The 17,032-nt window shown below is 39.5% G+C and overlaps 1 long non-coding RNA gene across 1 annotated transcript; it reads right to left on the bottom strand.

The window, feature by feature from the left end:
- Nucleotides 1-14,367: 14,367 nt before the first annotated feature.
- On the bottom strand, nucleotides 14,368-14,876 carry LOC138241305 (uncharacterized). The gene is made up of 2 exons (XR_011190534.1): nucleotides 14,815-14,876; nucleotides 14,368-14,457 (listed from the first exon to the last, which is right to left on the bottom strand). It is a non-coding gene; the product is annotated as an uncharacterized lncRNA (long non-coding RNA).
- Nucleotides 14,877-17,032: the final 2,156 nt, after the last annotated feature.

A 17,032-nucleotide genomic window follows, 5' to 3' on the forward strand; every position in this document is an offset into this window, starting at 1 on the left:
TCTTCTTAAATGTCTTCCCTGAAGCATTACAATGCTGTACTCCTTCTAGACCCTGGACTCTTTGAACCAGATAATCTCCAGGCTTGTCTTGGGTCTCAAAAGCTAAGCAATCTTTTTTCTTATTAGAACAAGGTGTCACACCAACAGCTTCTCCTAGGGAACGTGATGAGCAGGGCTTATCCATAGTGTATTCTGGCTGGAAACTGTTTTCAAACCCACTTGGAACTGTTGGAGAAAAGCCTTTTGGAGACTTTGTCATAGGAGACTGCAGTTTTTTACTTCTGACTGTTCGACCAATAACAGGTGAAGGTTCTAACTGGTCCATTTTGGTGCACATGAGCTGCTCAGTGCTCCGGGATTCCATATCAATGGCAGCTTGAGGAGTACTGGACTCAGGGCTGGAACAGTTTAGCTGAATTTTCTTTAGCAGATTATCTGTGACTCCATGTACTATTTCAGAAGAAACAAGGGAAACTTCAGAAGACTGAGCACTGGGTGTTGCCTCTTTGTTGTGCTCTCTAGCAATTCTAATATCACTCATCAGCTCATCAACCTTCACATCATGCGAAGAGGACTCCAGAGGTTGTGTTTTCATACAGTCTGGGCTTGAGGAGCTCTTCTTAGTCTTCTTAACTGTCTTCCCTGAAGCCTTACACTGCTGTACTCCTTCTAGACCCTGGACTCTTTGAACCAGATAATCTCCAGGCTTCTCTGGGGTCTCAGAAGCTAAGCAATCTTTTTTCTTATTAGAACAAGGTGTCACACCAACAGCTTCTCCTAGGGAACGTGATGAGCAGGGCTTATCCATAGTGTCTTCTGGCTGGAAACTTTTATCAAACCCACTTGGAACTGTTGGAGAAAATCCTTTTGGAGACTTTGTCATAGAAGACTGCAGTTTTTTACTTCTGACTGTTCGACCAATAACAGGTGAAGGTTCTAACTGGTCCATTTTGGTGCACATGAGCTGCACAGTGCTCCGGGATTCCATATCAATGGCAGCTTGAGGAGTACTGGACTCAGGGCTGGAACAGTTTAGCTGAATTTTCTTTAGCAGACTATCTGTGACTCCATGTACTATTTCAGAAGAAACAAGGGAAACTTCAGAAGACTGAGCACTGGGTGTTGCCTCTTTGTTGTGCTCACTACCGATTCTAATATAACTCATCAGCTCATCAACCTTCACATCATGCGTAGAGGACTCCAGAGGTTGTGTTTTCATACATTCTGGGCTTGAAGAGCTCTTCTTAGTCTTCTTAAATGTCTTCCCTGAAGCCTTACAATGCTGTACTCCTTCTAGACCCTGGACTCTTTGAACCAGATAATCTCCAGGCTTCTCTGGGGTCTCAGAAGCTAAGCAATCTTTTTTCTTATTAGAACACTGAATTTTCTTTAGCAGATTATCTGTGACTCCATGTACTATTTCAGAAGAAACAAGAGAAATTTCAGAAGACTGAGCACTGGGTGTTGCCTTTTTGTTGTGCTCACTAGTTATTTTAATATCACCCATCACCTTATCAATGATCTCACTTGCTTCTCTGCTAATACTGGTCTCTGGTGAAAGGGATGAACATTGGGAAGCTGAATGTGTCAGCTTGGAAATGTTGGTCACCATAGAACTGATTATGGTTTTGACCACTGTCTCATTTCTGGTGGCTACAGCTTTCTGTAGAACCTGTTGGGATCCAGTTTGACATAGCAATTCATTGTGAACAGAGCTGGCAACCTGCTGAATCTTGTGTGGTTCATGAAACACATCATTATCCTGTTTCACAACTATTATCTCCTGGTTTTTTGACAAGTCCTGCAACACACTGTCAAAGAGGTCCACAGCTATCTGACTCAGCAAAGACACAGACATCTTCCCTGGGATTTCTGTAGACGTTTCCTCTTTTATCAAAGTAGGGTATATCTGCAATAGCAGCTGTGTTATGATGTTTTCCACAGTCTCAGTACACACTAAAGTCATATTAAGTGATTCTGTTGATTTAGCCATAGAAATTTCCTGGAGCCCAACTGAGGAAACCGGTTCAATATTCAACATTTCTACAGGGACACTGAGTGGTTTGATTTCAGAATTGTTTTCAAGGTGGGAGTCTCTTTTCAGTTCCTCAGAAGAACTCTTCTCAATTTCTGATGTCACCCTGGCTGCTGGTATATTACCTATGTTAACAAAGAGCTTTTCATTTAATGATAGTGAAGCAAAATATCAGAAAGCATGAAACAAAAACTAAATTATATTGAGAAGTAACGAATGACAGGCATCACAAAATATTTGAGTATAAAGCTTCATGTTCCTGTAAAACTATTACATCTTGGATCTCAGGTAACTACAAACAAAGAAGCAGCCATATTCACAGATACGTTATATATGGCTACTGAATATATGGCTATATTCACTCATTCTCTCATTCATAGTCATGGCCTACACTATATTGGTCTAAATACATCAAAAACTTTTAAAGATACAACAGATAGAAAATCAAGGTACTGTATATTTACATACAGTCACTACAGTTTTTAACTTGTACTTCATAGCAACTAAAATGTTAATACACTTTTAAATGATTTGATTTAATTTCCTTCTTACCTTGATTTTCACTCTCTTCAGGCTCCATTGATAAATCACATGCAGCAGACAAAACATCCATGACAGACTTTACAAGCAAGCTGGAAAGCTGATTAATTGCATCATGGTACATCTGTGAACTGGGCACTGATGGTTCAGTACTTTTCTGTGGTCTGTGATCCTTGACAGTCAGAGACACGTTCTCTGAAATCCTTTGGGAAGACTTCAATTCCGTATTTGTATCACAGTCTTGAAAAAGTGAAACATCCTTCTCATTTGTGTCAAACGTTGGAGAATCGGGAAAACTGAGGCACTGCTTCAACAGCCTTTTCACTGATTTCTCAGTAAATGAATACAACAACTGCATAGAAAGCTCCGGGGACTTTGGATGGGATAAATCCTGAACTACTAGGGGGCTCTTTAAAATTGGATCTGAATTAGATTTGTGAGCTGTGCCCAATTGTACTGCAATTCCCGATTTCAAAATTAAATGGAAAACATTTTTGACAAGTTCTTCTGAAAATACACGCAGAGATCCACTCGAGACAAGTTGTTCCACTTTCCTTTCAATAGGACTCATTGTAGGACTCTCTGTGGAGGTCCTGACTTGGTCCTTAGGCTCGTCTGAAACCCTTGTCTGCAGTGGGGGGAGATTGTGCTTTGCTGTGGCTCCTGGTACTTGAGATGCCCAGGACGCCTCTTCAGCTGAAAGCTTTTCAATGTCCAAATTAACATTATTAGAGTGGGTTTGAAATGCTATATTCTCAGTGACGAGACCAGCAGCACACTCCGATTTCTTTTGGCTTGCTCTAGACTTGCTTTTTGTATCTGAGGCCACCATTACATCAAGTTTGCCCATAATAATGTCAACAATACCCATGGCAACAATTTCAATGTCAGACACTTCACACTCTGCATGGGCTATGTGTTCTGCTGAGAAGTCAAGCTTTGGTGAAATGAGAGGGCTTGGCTGGTCTCCTTCCTCAACATTGTCAACTGTTGTTTTCTCTGAGCCTCTCTTTTGTTCTGCAGCATTTAAGCTGTTTTGAGCTGTAAATGAATCTTCTATCACATTGCTTCTGCAAGGAAGTTCCATGAACTCTTGTTCACCTAGTCCCATGTCATTTGCAGTAAAGGGTTTCTTCCAAACACGGGACCGGGGAACTCGATTGCTTTTACATGTCAATTCATTTTCTTGTTCTGCTGTAGGTGTAGGTTGATCCTGAAGCTTTGATGAAGCATCAGTCAAGGCTCTATAGGGAGTGTCCCGAGTCATGACTTCTGTGTCATCTGTATAAGAATCAATCACCATCCCAGGCACATTTATGGGTGGGAAACGTTGAACAGAATATTCTCTACGGTTACTTTTAGTGTATTCTTTATGGACAGTGTCTTCTGCACTAGACATCCTGTCTTTCCCATATTGTTCACCAGAGAGGTGCATTGTTTCATAATCTGGCTTTAAGACCACATCTGAAACTTTAAGATTTTCAAATGTAGATAAAACAGAATCCACCAGTTCACTTGCTTGAAGGGTTTCTTCTGAGGGTTTTGCTCTTGCTCCTGAGCAACATCCTTTGTCATCACCCCTATTTATTTCACTCCTGATTGTTTGCAATATCTGACTGCCAACATCCTTGGCACAGATGATTAAATTTGCCTGATTTTCCTGAGTAGTCCTGCTTTGCCTTGAGAAATCAACGTTCATTAACACACCTAAAGGTTCTGAATCTTCACTAAGATGCTTACGGGGTGCCGAGTTTGGTACTGACATGCTTTTCTTAGTCAAGTGTGGTTCACTAAAGCTCAGGTGTGAAACCTGGACTGAAGGAGGAAACATCTCAAGTGAATCTGCTGATCTCTGCTCTTTAGCAGATAAAACTTTCCTTGCTTTGAACAAAGACAGGCTCTTCTGATTCCAAAAGTGTTTCAGTTTGTTCTTCACAGTTTTGAAGAGTTCCTCAGTCATTGTCCTAAGGTGCTCAGCTCTTCTAGTATCAGTTTTAATTTCTGATGTTCCTGGTAACAGGGCTGTATCAGAACTTTCTAATTTATCTTTGTAGTCTGTTGAGAAAGAAATCTTCTCAAAGCATGTAGCGTAATGTAGTTTTTCTAAAACATCAACAACAATATCTGAAGCCAGTTCAGTGGTTTGCACATGAGAAGAAGAGTCTGAGGACATTGCTTCTTGAGCATGTTTTGTTGCATCCGGTGTTTTACATACATCATCAGCTGTACTGTTTGGTTGCTCTGGGAGATGGGCAAGTCCAGAAGATATAAATTTTGCAGCTGCTTTTTCAATAATTTCACTTATTATCCTTGTTGCTGTACGATGGAATACAGAGCTGGAGGTCCTCGGCATCTTCTCTGATCCTTCACCTTCTCCATCTGATATGATGCTCTCTCCAGAAGAGGAAACACTCAAATTGTCCTCAACCAAGTTCATGTCCATTTGCCCAATTTGCTGTTTTGAAGAAATGTTCTCAGATGACACCACCTTTGGAGGATATCTACAAATCTCCATTGTAATTTGATTAGGGACTTGTCCTGTTGCCTTATCAATATCAGATAATATGATTTCTTCAACAGGAGATATCTGGGATTTTGATTGATCTTGAATACTCTCCTCTCTTATAAATGTAGAAGCATCTCTCTCCCTGTCTTTAGGATATGGTGAAGGGCTTTTAATGGTGTCTAAAATATATTGCTCTTCAAGGTACTCCAAAACTGAAGTAACAACCTCTCTAGCCAGAAGGCTTTCATCTGAAGCCTTCTTTGCCACTGTTGTGCAATAAATCTCCTGGTCTAACTCTTTTTTCATTGCTTCACAAATGGCTCCAGCAGTTTCTACTGTATAGGTGCACAAATCTGAAATATCTGACACAGAATCAGAAAACACTGAAGTTTTTGATGAAGAGCTGACGCTTGAGCTCTTTGCATTGATTTGAGCAGGAGAACTGGAACTAGATACATCTTCTTTAGTCTGGGTGAGTAAAGATTTGAGCTTTCCAAATATAGTCCTTACGATGCCTTTTGCAACTGAACTAAAGTCAAAAGTATGATCAATGGATCCTCTTTCTGTGCTGCCTCTAGAAGTTTGAGGAGCAGCAGCAACATTTTTATTGGATTCTTGCAGATATTTATTTGTTTCAATACAATTCAGTGCAAACAAAACATTTTCAAAAACAGAATGTACAATGTCCTTGGCAATAACAGTGACCCTATTGTTGGGAATCTGAGATTTTGGACTTATGTTTTCCAAAATGGAGATTTCTGCAGCTTCTGGGAGCAATAATGACTCTTTTGAGTTACTCTCATGTAAATTGTTACCCACAGGGGTGAAATCCCACTTTGTTTTTTCAATGATCTGAGATACTATCTGCTCAGCAATTTCAATGATTTTGGCTTTAGAGATCCCAAAAGCAATATCACTGTTTGCTCTTTCCATTCCCACACTTGATTCCGAGGAGTGAGACTTTAATTTGAAAGATGGGGGGCTACTGCCATTTGTTCTTTTCTTAGTCACTTTTGCCTCATCTCTCTCATTCTGCAGGGCATCAGGACTCTGAAGAAGGTAGTTCTTCTCCACAGATAAGCTGGAGGAGGGTGAAATCGTTTCTAAATTTTTCAGAATTGCTGACACAAAGTCACTCATTGATTGGTTATCGCCTGAATATGTTTCTTTCACGTCACTCATCTTATTTTCAGTATTTGCTTTGCAGAATTCACTCTTGACTTCTTGTAAGACAGTACTGATTATTTCTGTTGCCGTGACAGCTAACTCCGCCTCATCATATTGTTCTGAGTGGAGTCTCTGGGATTGTCCTATGGCATGTAGGTCACCACCATGGCCACCCAGGAGTCTACAGGTTGACCCTGACTCAACAGCGCTTGTGAAAAAAGGCTGGAGTCTTCCAGAGACAACTTGTATAATCTCACTGGCAACCTCTGAGGCTACAGATTCTGTCTGTGCTTCTAGATTAACACGCACAGTCTTAGGGGTGGGAATTCTTTGCTTATTTTCTGACAAGGCAGAGATGACAAGTCCAAGAACAGCATCCACAAGTTCAGTGGCAAGGTTATTCGATCTGCAGCGGGTAATCAAGACACCTAACGCACAACACTGGGGTTCCATCAGCTGAGCAGGAAGCTGTGCTTCAGTGAGGGCTCTGCTAAGGACATCCTGTACTATACGTTCTGCTTTTGTAATTATACTTGACTTAGTGATTCCAAAAAGGTCCTTCAAAGGTTCTGAGAGGGGCTTTCCAGCATCTTCTCCTCCATCAGCAACCACAATCTCCTTCGAGGGTGTTCTGGATTTTAAGCAGGGTGTATTTTTCCCTGTTTCTTCTCCTGAACTACCCGAGGACGAGAGGGGTGAAGGGAAGGGAGTGGAGATCCTGCATCTCGTTGACCAGAAGCTACTGCTCCTACTCTGGGACTGCCATGTGGACCCTGACTCAGTACCAAGCAGAGAATGAGAACTCAGGGTGGCCTCCTCACTACTGCTGAAGTAAACCGGGGACTCAAAGGAGCAGTGAGACACGCTCCTGCTCCTCTCTTCACTGTAAAGCGAGATGGCTGGAAGCAGCACTCTGATGATAGACGCTGCCACCCACACCACTATATTCTCCGCCATTTCGTTAAGCTCTTCCGTTGTTATCTGTTTTAAAGCAATAGTACAAAAGTAACCACAGAGCACGAAAAATGTTCAATATACAGTACACCTATCAATATAAGACCTACTTTTACTTACTTGTCAGGGTTCATTGTTTCCCATGTTAACATTTAGAAATTTGCAACCAAATTTTGAATGCCAGCACAGACGCAACTAATACAAATATACTGTTGTCTATACAGTATAGTAAAAATCTATTATAGATATACTGTTGTATATAAAAATATATACAGTACAGTATTTCTAATATATAAATGAAGCAAGAACAACAGAATACCAGTCTAACCAAAGAAATAGAATGGTCAGTATTGCAGATTTTGCAAATGGATCCCTTAATTTATAAATAATTAAATGTGCAGACCCCTGTTTCATTCCAGAGGAGGCAGTGTCAAAGGGTTCTTTTGGCATCGAGTCTATGGTAGAAAGTGAAGTCACCCCCTTGGAACCTGGACAGCTTAATATTCTCTGGCAAAGAGGCGCAGACCTTTGGCATAGTGGAATATCTCTGCTCTGAGGAGTGGCTATGTGGCTCTGACGCCAGGGCAGCCACAATCAAAACCTAGTGGGAGCTGAGCTGAACATGTCAGGGAAGGAACCACTAAGCAACAGCTAGGTGGACTAAATTTCAGGATTTACTGTACTGAAGGAACAAATTAACATATTTCTTTACATTTGTTCTTTAGTTATGACACTGTGCATTTTAACCTCAAGGAGCTATCTGGAAAAATAAAATGCATCCATTACATTCAGATAAGCAGTGTACCTTACCTGTCCATATAAACTTTTCTCAATCACCTTCCTTTCACTAAAAAACATTATGATAAAAATTAATTAGTGTGACATTGCTACTACATGGACAAAATACGAACTATATTTTGCAATATTAAAAAATGGTGACTAATTAACAATATATAGGCATCTTTTCTAGTGGCAGAACAATTAATCTATTTTAAAGCATATTCCTGTGTAAAAAAGATGGCCTCCTAACCACGATTGTGTTCGTACTTTTTCAATTTACCTACTGGATGTCTAAAACTTGCTTAAGTTTTTACTTTAATATGAGAGGCTTATAAAATAAAAATCACCACAACAAAATAGCACATTGGAAATGATAAATCTTAAACTTCAAACTGCAACTGTTCCATAACACTTTAGCGAGTATGGTACAATCGTGTTCCTATGTGAAGCAAGATCACTGGTAATTTACATCATTGTGTTTTCAACAACAACTACTTGGTCAGGCGCAATGTATCTAACCAGTTTCATACTGGGTACCTCATAATTGACACATGACAAATACAGTTCAATTCAGAAAATAAATAGTAATTCTGCATTGAAATGTGCAGAAATATGTCATGTTTATGTTTGTACCCTGTTAACTTCATAGAGATTAGACCTTAGAGAATTTAAAGATTCTGTGAAACAGGCAGTTTGACCAGAGGTGCCCAAACGTTTGCATACAACTGTATGTTGTTGCTGCATCATTCAGGACAAAGCCCAAAATGCGTTTCCAACACATTTGATGACTTAGTGTTACTTAGTTGTTACTGCCCTCTGGTGGTTGTTGATTGAAACATAACATCCATTCAAACACGACCAGACATTTCTCCCACTGTCAATACTTCAGCAAAACTTCACATTTTATACCGGTGCCACAACAAATTGTTATAATGATAGAAATTTGTTTTAATATGACTAATATATTATTGTTGTAATGCAGTATGATCAGAGTTATACATAAGTACAATACAACAGTTTATTTTTGCGAAGGTTCAGTGTTCAATGTCAATGTTCTAGTCATTACAACAAAGTCAGTCTATGGTAAACTATATCTAGGATTTGGAAAAATGCACATGAGCTAACACAAAAATATGCACATGTTCTGTACTGTTAACAGACTGATTCATGCATTCGCAAAGAGAGAAAAAGCAATTTCACGAACTCAGCTGGGGAAGTGAGCTCAAAATAGAAAACAGTTGCTCTTTAAACATTTACACATCACCATACTTAAAATGCTTAAAATAAAAACTTTCTGTACGCACTGATGATTAACATACCACAACTGCAGCATGTAGGACTTACCCATCAGACAGCTGACTGATCAGAGGGACTTCATGAAACCATTTGGAATCAGTAGTCACCTCCTCAGTGGAGTCAGGTGAAATATGAACTGACCCAAGAGAAAAGAATTATTGTCGCATTAGAATTCTCATGGCATGCATTATAATGTGATTAATCCAATTAACATCCAAAAAAGGCAGAAAACATGTATTTATTCATAGATACAATTAGGATGCTGATTAAGATTTATTTATCTGTTTACCCATATAATTTAAATCATTTTCACACCTTAGCTCACAACACTTTTACTGCACCAGACTGTGGCACAATGGCTGCCCAGAGATCCCCAGACTTAATTGGAACCTTTTTCAGCCTTAACAGTAGATGTTACCAAAGCTTTCAAAACCCAACACTTGTGCATTAATCATTGACATGTTTTTATCTGAATTAGCTATACAAATAAAACTGAATTGAACTAAACTGATTTTTTGGATTATATGTTCCATTGTCTTTCACAATATCTTTCAGTATCTCAGCACCCACTGAATTTATCTGCAGCTGCATTGGAAAATTTGTCAAAACATAACTTTTTTCAAAACCTTTATTTTTTCTAGAAACAAATGAAAATACTGACCTTTGGTGATTTTAGAACTTTTCTCATTAGCAATGGTAACATCTCTATTCTCCGTGCTAATGATCTCAGTAGAAGCTGTGCCACAAAGAAAACATCCTTTTAGTTGAATAGTTATTTCAGATAGTTTAGATCAATAGATACTGTAAATGTTTTTATAACAAAATGTGGATTACAGAAATGTTGAATATAATGTATGTACATGTTGTGGCTGGAAATTAAACAATCTGAAGATAATGAAGGATTCCTTCTTAATGTATTATTTTATGATACCTGCAACTTATTGCGTGTTTCCCTTCAAAAAGTTTTGATCTCAGTACATACATATTATTCTTTTCATACAGCCATATGATTGAAAAGCTTTGGAATTTTGTAATTGTAGGTGTTTATTAAACAAATTCTACAGTTCTGTAATCAGTAGTAAACCTGAAGATGTTGTCAACCTGCATCATTCCTTCTAGCCAACAAACTAAAACACATTAAATTGTGAACTTAATCTTAGTTGCACCACTGCAAATTATTGGATCTAGAAGCTTACCCTGTTTTCCAGACTGAAGTATTTCATTAAAATATTGCATTTTAATACGGTCTTGCATTTCTCTCTCAAAATCCTTCCTTTCCTGTAAACTCTCATTTAGCTTTTGCTGCTGGAGAGCAACCTTCCTTTCATAATATTCAAATGCCTGAGAATGACAGAAAACCTTTCACAAGTGGCTATTCTTTAATGAAAAAGGAAAGCCTCTCAACAAAAGATGAAAAGGTCCATCTCATTGTTGAACATGTTGCTAGTAGAAAACTTCCCGTCCATAAGGTCACTACAGGAGACTCCAATCTCATCTCAATCTACAGCACCCTGAAGCTGGGAAGCTGGGTCTGGTCAGAGCTCAGAAGAAGAAAGGCTGGGTCCGACATTACTTGGATGAAAGACTCTGTGTGTAGTTCAGAACCTTGCAGGCTGGGTATAAGAGATTGAAGCAGCAATGTCTCTCCTCTAATGCTTAGGTAATGAAGAGGAGAGATCATCAACCACCCTCTTGGATCCTCTTGGGGAGATACCCCTGAGGGATACTTTAGAACAGCCAATTATGCAAAGCAGCATGTCTCTGGGATGTTACTTGGAATTAAAACCCACAACACGCAGAATAAATGCCACACAGGGAGGTGCCCAAGGCTGGAGATAAACCATGGGCTTTGGAGATGCAGTGCTATAACCATGAATTGGAGGCACCAAACACTACCAGAATATGGTGTTTTGGCACCTCTGTAGCATATCTTGGCATAACCACCCTAGAGTAGATGCACAATATAAGAGGTGCCAACATACCATGCTCATTGTGGTCACCGAGGATCCAAAGGTATTAGTTTAGGTTATTAATTTAAACCTATAGGTGCTCATCTTGGAAATACAACAAAATATAGCTGCAAGGTAAGTGTCAAGTCCGGAATTTGCATGAAGAAAAGTTCACCTTAAGAGGATGAATCCAAACATTCATTACTCCAGTACCTTTTTGTGCCTTCTAGCTCTGGTCTGTTTCTTCAGCTGGGCCTGTTGCACCTCCCTCCGGGCATCTTCCTCTATCCTCATCTGTAAAGCCCTTTCTCTGATTTTCCACATCTGTAGAGCCGTCAGTGAAAAGGCAAAGCCGATGAGAAACAGCAGAAAGCTAGATTGTGTTGAGCACAGAACAGCTACGCTACTAGACATTTATATTTATATATGTCACCTGCTTATAGGTGGTACATTAAATATTGAGGAATCTGTTAGATCATTGAGGAATCTTTGGGCATTTTTCAGCATATTAGGAGCATTCAGCAGCTGAATGTGGTCTGGGAAGCCCAAAGACAAAATAACTGGGAAAATAACATACCATACAGCAATGTACAGTGAGAATGTGAAAAAAAAACAAGAAACATGATTAAGCTGATGTAGAAAACCGATGAGGCTAAATACTGTCTATTGATAATGCCGGTGATCTGAAAGCTGATAAATCAATGAAAGGGGTGAATAAACTATGTGTTTCAAAAGTGAGTTAAGCTACAGTGTGAAATGTAAGATTCATAAAAGCGTATGAAAAGTGTCTGAAGTCTAAGTGTGACAATACAGTAACATGATTCACTAAGGGTATCCACTCTGCAGAAATCTGTTCGGCTGGAAGAGGCGTATACACTATAAGGTGAGATAATTTTTTTAATGAGCATTTTGCAACATAAATGCTTAATTACTTGTCAGAAACACAACATCTTTTAAAACAGTTATGCTAGAGATCCTGTTATCTTTTGCTTGCTCCCCAATCATGCTGTATTTACAGAGGTGTCACAAGGTCACTTGCCAGAGTGGATATAAATGTCTCTAATCAGTTTAAGATGCAGAAGGAAACCAGCTATTAAAGATCTCCCATCCAGGTGATGACCAGGAGCAGCCCTGGGTCAAAATAAATCAAACTGTATTCTCATACCTCAGCCTGTCTGCATATCTCCTCTGTTTTCAGAGCTCCTGCCTGGTGCCTTCATAAACAACAACAGCAAAGAAAGCTTCATCCACAAGGCAATGTCAGACAGCAGCAGAGGAATTTGTGAATGTGGTATTTCCGTAGAGCAGATGTTCATCTTTTGGAAAACTTTGACTCAGTCAAGACTTCCACTTGCTTGCACAATTAATTAACTTAAGGCAAACCTTTACTTACAGTTGTATTCTTGACATCTAATGTTTAAACATAACAGTAAAATATTTACACATATTTACAGCGAAACAAAAAAAAATGTGATACAAATACAACAAATCAGGAATCCAAAAGGCAGGAACTTGCTGTTAAAGAGTGAGGAGCTTCCGTATGTTATTACCTGTCTCTGTTAGCAATAAACTGGTCTGAAATATTCTTGGATCCTTCCTCAAGGAGCCATTCCCTCACATCGGTGAAGCTGATATCCCTGGGAATCTCGTTCTGCTCCTGGAGCTCCAAGAACTTCTTCACTATTGTTTTCTGAAAGCCAGCACAGCCTTTTAATAGAGTGCCACACTCCCTTCATTGCAAGGTTCTCCTAAGCACTATTATAGCCGAGTGTGCACTTCAAAACCAACATTGACTTTTTCCATTAGATTTTTAATTTGAACTCACACCGATAGAATGTGTTTGCATATGTATAAGAGTGAAGGCTGAGCTACTGTAGTTTGTTGATCTAAACATTTCAATTTAAGATGTATATCTTGGATACAGTGGTTAACCTTGTTATCTCGCAACACTGGGGTCAGGGGCTCTATTCTGAGCCTGAGGTGATTTGTCTGTGTGGAGTTTGTATGGTCTCCCCATATTCACATGGGTTGTTCACGGTTTGCTCTGGTTTTCTCCCACAGTCAAAAGCCATACTATACTGGTAGAAAAAAAGGTTTCTAGGAAAATTGGTTCTAGAGTGAATTTGTGTCTGTGTGTGTCTTGCAATGGACTTAATTCTGGTCAAGGGTGTATATCGTCTTAAGCCCGTTGCTTTCTGGGATAGGCCCCGGCTCCCTGCAGCCCTTAGATGAGGCGGTTAGATTAGATGACGTGGATGGAAAGGGATGGATGGAAGTTCAAGTCGTTTTTCAGCCTTGTCTGGCAAAGAAGACTTATAAATTCTGTTTTGGACTACACACAAAAGCTGCCTGTATTAACATGTGTTTGGAAAAATACATTTGTTTGCACTGAAAATGGATTAAAGTCTACAGAGCAGTACAGATAAGCAGTGAATGCTCCGATTCGGGTGGTACAATTAGTGGTTTTCCACAAAGAAAAACATCCAGATATATTGCCCAGCCTCAATGAATAAAAAAACTATCTTTTTTTAACTCTGTTATCGTGAACAGAGAAGACTACAAGGCGACCTGTTTCAAATATTCAAAATCCTCACAGTCAAGTCTGCTTGTTGAACGCTGACTTCTTTCAAGAAACAGCTGGATGAGACTCACAGACCAATTAGCAAGTAATTACCAAACAGGCTAAAGAGCTTCCTCTCATTCGTAACTTTTCTTATGATATGAAACCCATATCCTGCATGCAGAAAGGACTATATGGGCTATAAACAACACAAAGTATCATGAAAAGATGTACAGTATGGCTGAACTAACAAGAAGAAGCTAAAATAGGCTAGAGCAGTGACAAACATAAGCAACAACATCGTCAGCGTCAAAACACTAAAACAGAAATGAGCTTCATAGCAATTAGAGAAGAAACTGAAAGAAAACATTGAAATTGATCCTTAGAATACAAACACAGTCAAGGTAGAGACTTCCTTGAAGATGACATGATGACAGCAGTATATTCAAAAGTGCATAATGGAGAGATCTTATGGAAGCCTTCATCTAGAAACGTTACTGATTGAGGGCTGGAGAAAGGCAGAAGTCTATGATGAAGAGTCAGAATCAGATGGACGGCTGTTTAAAAACATCACACTTACCTGTTTAGTCACATAATTTTTGTCATACTGCAACTTCACATTGCTAAGGTAGTTATGATATTGATTATATTCTTTCAAAGAGCAGAGGACCTGAAAACAGACAAAACATGTTTCAAGTACTGTCTAGGAGGTTAAATGTTTTTATTTTTATTTTACAAATCTAGAGCACAGTCAAGTACTCTGTGTTTGAATATCTATTGAGCATAAGGACTTTAGCACAAACCATAGGCCTGCTTTGATTACATCTACTATTACATGCTTTGATTACAACCAAAGGCCTTCCCACCGAATACATCTATGCTGGAGTGCAGACATGAGTTAAATCACGCTACTGGAAACTATTACAGCTAAATGAGATAGAACCTGGTCTATTTTTTTTGACAACACCTCACTCCTTCACCATACCAAAAAAGCCTCATTCTTTGCACAAACTCCAAACAGCCTTACTTTCTTCTGCTCATTGATTAAGCCTCTGTTCTGCAGAGACTCCTGCATGCCCTTGCGATGGTAATAGGTGCGCAGGTGGGGGTCATGGAGGCTGTTGTACTTCGAATCCAAAAGGAAACCGTGGGGATCAGTCAGAGTGAAGTCAGGAGATGGCTGGTGCAGCTGAAATAGAAGGTAAGTATTTTATTAAAACATGATATGTACAGGTAAACACAGATATGTATCCCCCTATGTTTCTGAACATAAAAATGAGAATGTTTTTTTTCTCCCCCCTCCGAAGGCTGTCGCCAGTTTCTTGGAAGACTACTCCAGAATTGCTGTTATCATTTTTCCTACGTTCTTGAAAATCAAATTCCAATTTCTCAGTCATTGTAGCCAACTAAAAATATCTACATTGCAAAAAGACAGTAAGCACAATAAGCTTTAAGGCATACAGTACAGCTGAATTTCAATAATGTGATCAATATACTGCGTCTAGAAAAATATATAACCTTACTCCTGATGTTATATGCACAAAGATGTCAAGGGAAGACAGTTTGCATACAGTTTAATCATTACAGCAACCACATTATACTAACACACACAGAAATGTGTTAATGTGTCCCAGGTATCATTTCATATTATACAATTTTACATGTTGGTTTACCCCTAAAAAGAAAGAAAACCATGAATAAACATGTCATTTTTTACAATTTAAATGTTTGGATTTAAATAAGAATAAATGTATTCATGCTTTTCATTTTAGGTTACACTTACTTTCTCCGAAAGAGCAGTCCTGCAAAATTGAGGTTTAGACCCTGGGATTAACGGCAGTTTAGTGCCGACGGGTCTCTCCAACAGCTGCTGCTCTCCCTGCAGTGCATACAGCATGGTGTAGCAGCCCTGAAACACAGAACATAGCTATCGTACCTCACAGAACCACAGCCAAAACGCCAGAAAAGACAAGCAGAGCTGATGGCAGAAATGATTTCATCTGTCACAGAGTGAAATAAAATGGGTGTGGGGGCAACAGCAGCTATCAAGGACAATGTTGACTTTGCATAGAAGTTTGTATAGAATGACCAGTGACTTCAATGAGGGTGGTAATATGTGTCTTTCTTTGTTCTGGGGCTTCCTACTGATCAAAGATGCTATTGCAAACATTGTTAATTACCACACAGTTCAGAGAAGACACATGGAATGTCAAAACTGGCCTAGCCGAGCCTCAGACTGAGGAGGTGGATCTAGAACATAACAATTCTAGAAAATCTAGAATGTTCTAGAGCAATCTTACACCTGGCCATCTGTATATAGCCATTTGATCAATGAGCCCCAAGAAGTTAGCTCTGCTTACACCCAAAACTATCAACCCCCCCCCCCCCCCAAAGAAAGGTAGGGGGGCTTTAATAACCCCAGTGACAGAGCCAGAGCACACAGAAACAGACGAAAAAGGAATAACCAATTTGTACCACAGCACCCAGGAGAGGGTTTGGACACCAGGGACTCTCTACAGTGAGCAAGGGAGGAAGGCTTTAGCATTGTCTTCCTCCCCTCTCTACTCAAAAAATTGACTCAGAGACAAATTGGGGGGCATATTAAAAAACAGACTCAGTCAGGACTGAGGAGGATCCCTAAGACTACACAGAGTTTCTTTGCTATGACAGAAGCAGGCACACCAGGTCTCCAACTGGGGCTGGGTTTGGGAGAATATTTGCAGCTGGACTTTTCCTTTGGAACTCTGGTTTTGGTAACTGGGGTCAAATGGGGCTCTTGAGCTGGTCTGCAATATGTTCTGTGAGTAAGTAAGTACCTCTGGTGGATAAGTTGTAATATTTGTTCTGTGGATTAGGCTATAATAGATACTGGAATTGCAAAGTACTGTAATACAAATGGAAATGATGTAGGATGACTTCTGGTCTGTGGATGCACTAGTGGTTCTGGAAGATAAAAAGAACTTGTTGCTGGGGGAAAAGGTCTTTAGAATTGCTAGGTGGCATAATCAGCTACAAAACTAACTTTTAAAAGCAGTCCCTGCATTTAAAGGCCACGGTTCCTGACATATCTTTTTATAGATAGGTAAGAAGAGTTACCCTAGGGTGTTCAGAGGGCTAAATCAGTTCATAACATTCTTTTTTTTTTCTTCTGCACAAACGAGTTGATTCTCTAAGTCTGTTTAGAGTTTTAGATTGGGAAGGCATATTCTCACCCAAGACATCTTAAGAGAACAAAAGAAAAGTAC

The sequence above is a fragment of the Lepisosteus oculatus genome, chromosome 9 (genome assembly GCF_040954835.1).
Source record: "Lepisosteus oculatus isolate fLepOcu1 chromosome 9, fLepOcu1.hap2, whole genome shotgun sequence".
Taxonomy (NCBI): Eukaryota; Metazoa; Chordata; class Actinopteri; order Semionotiformes; family Lepisosteidae; genus Lepisosteus; species Lepisosteus oculatus.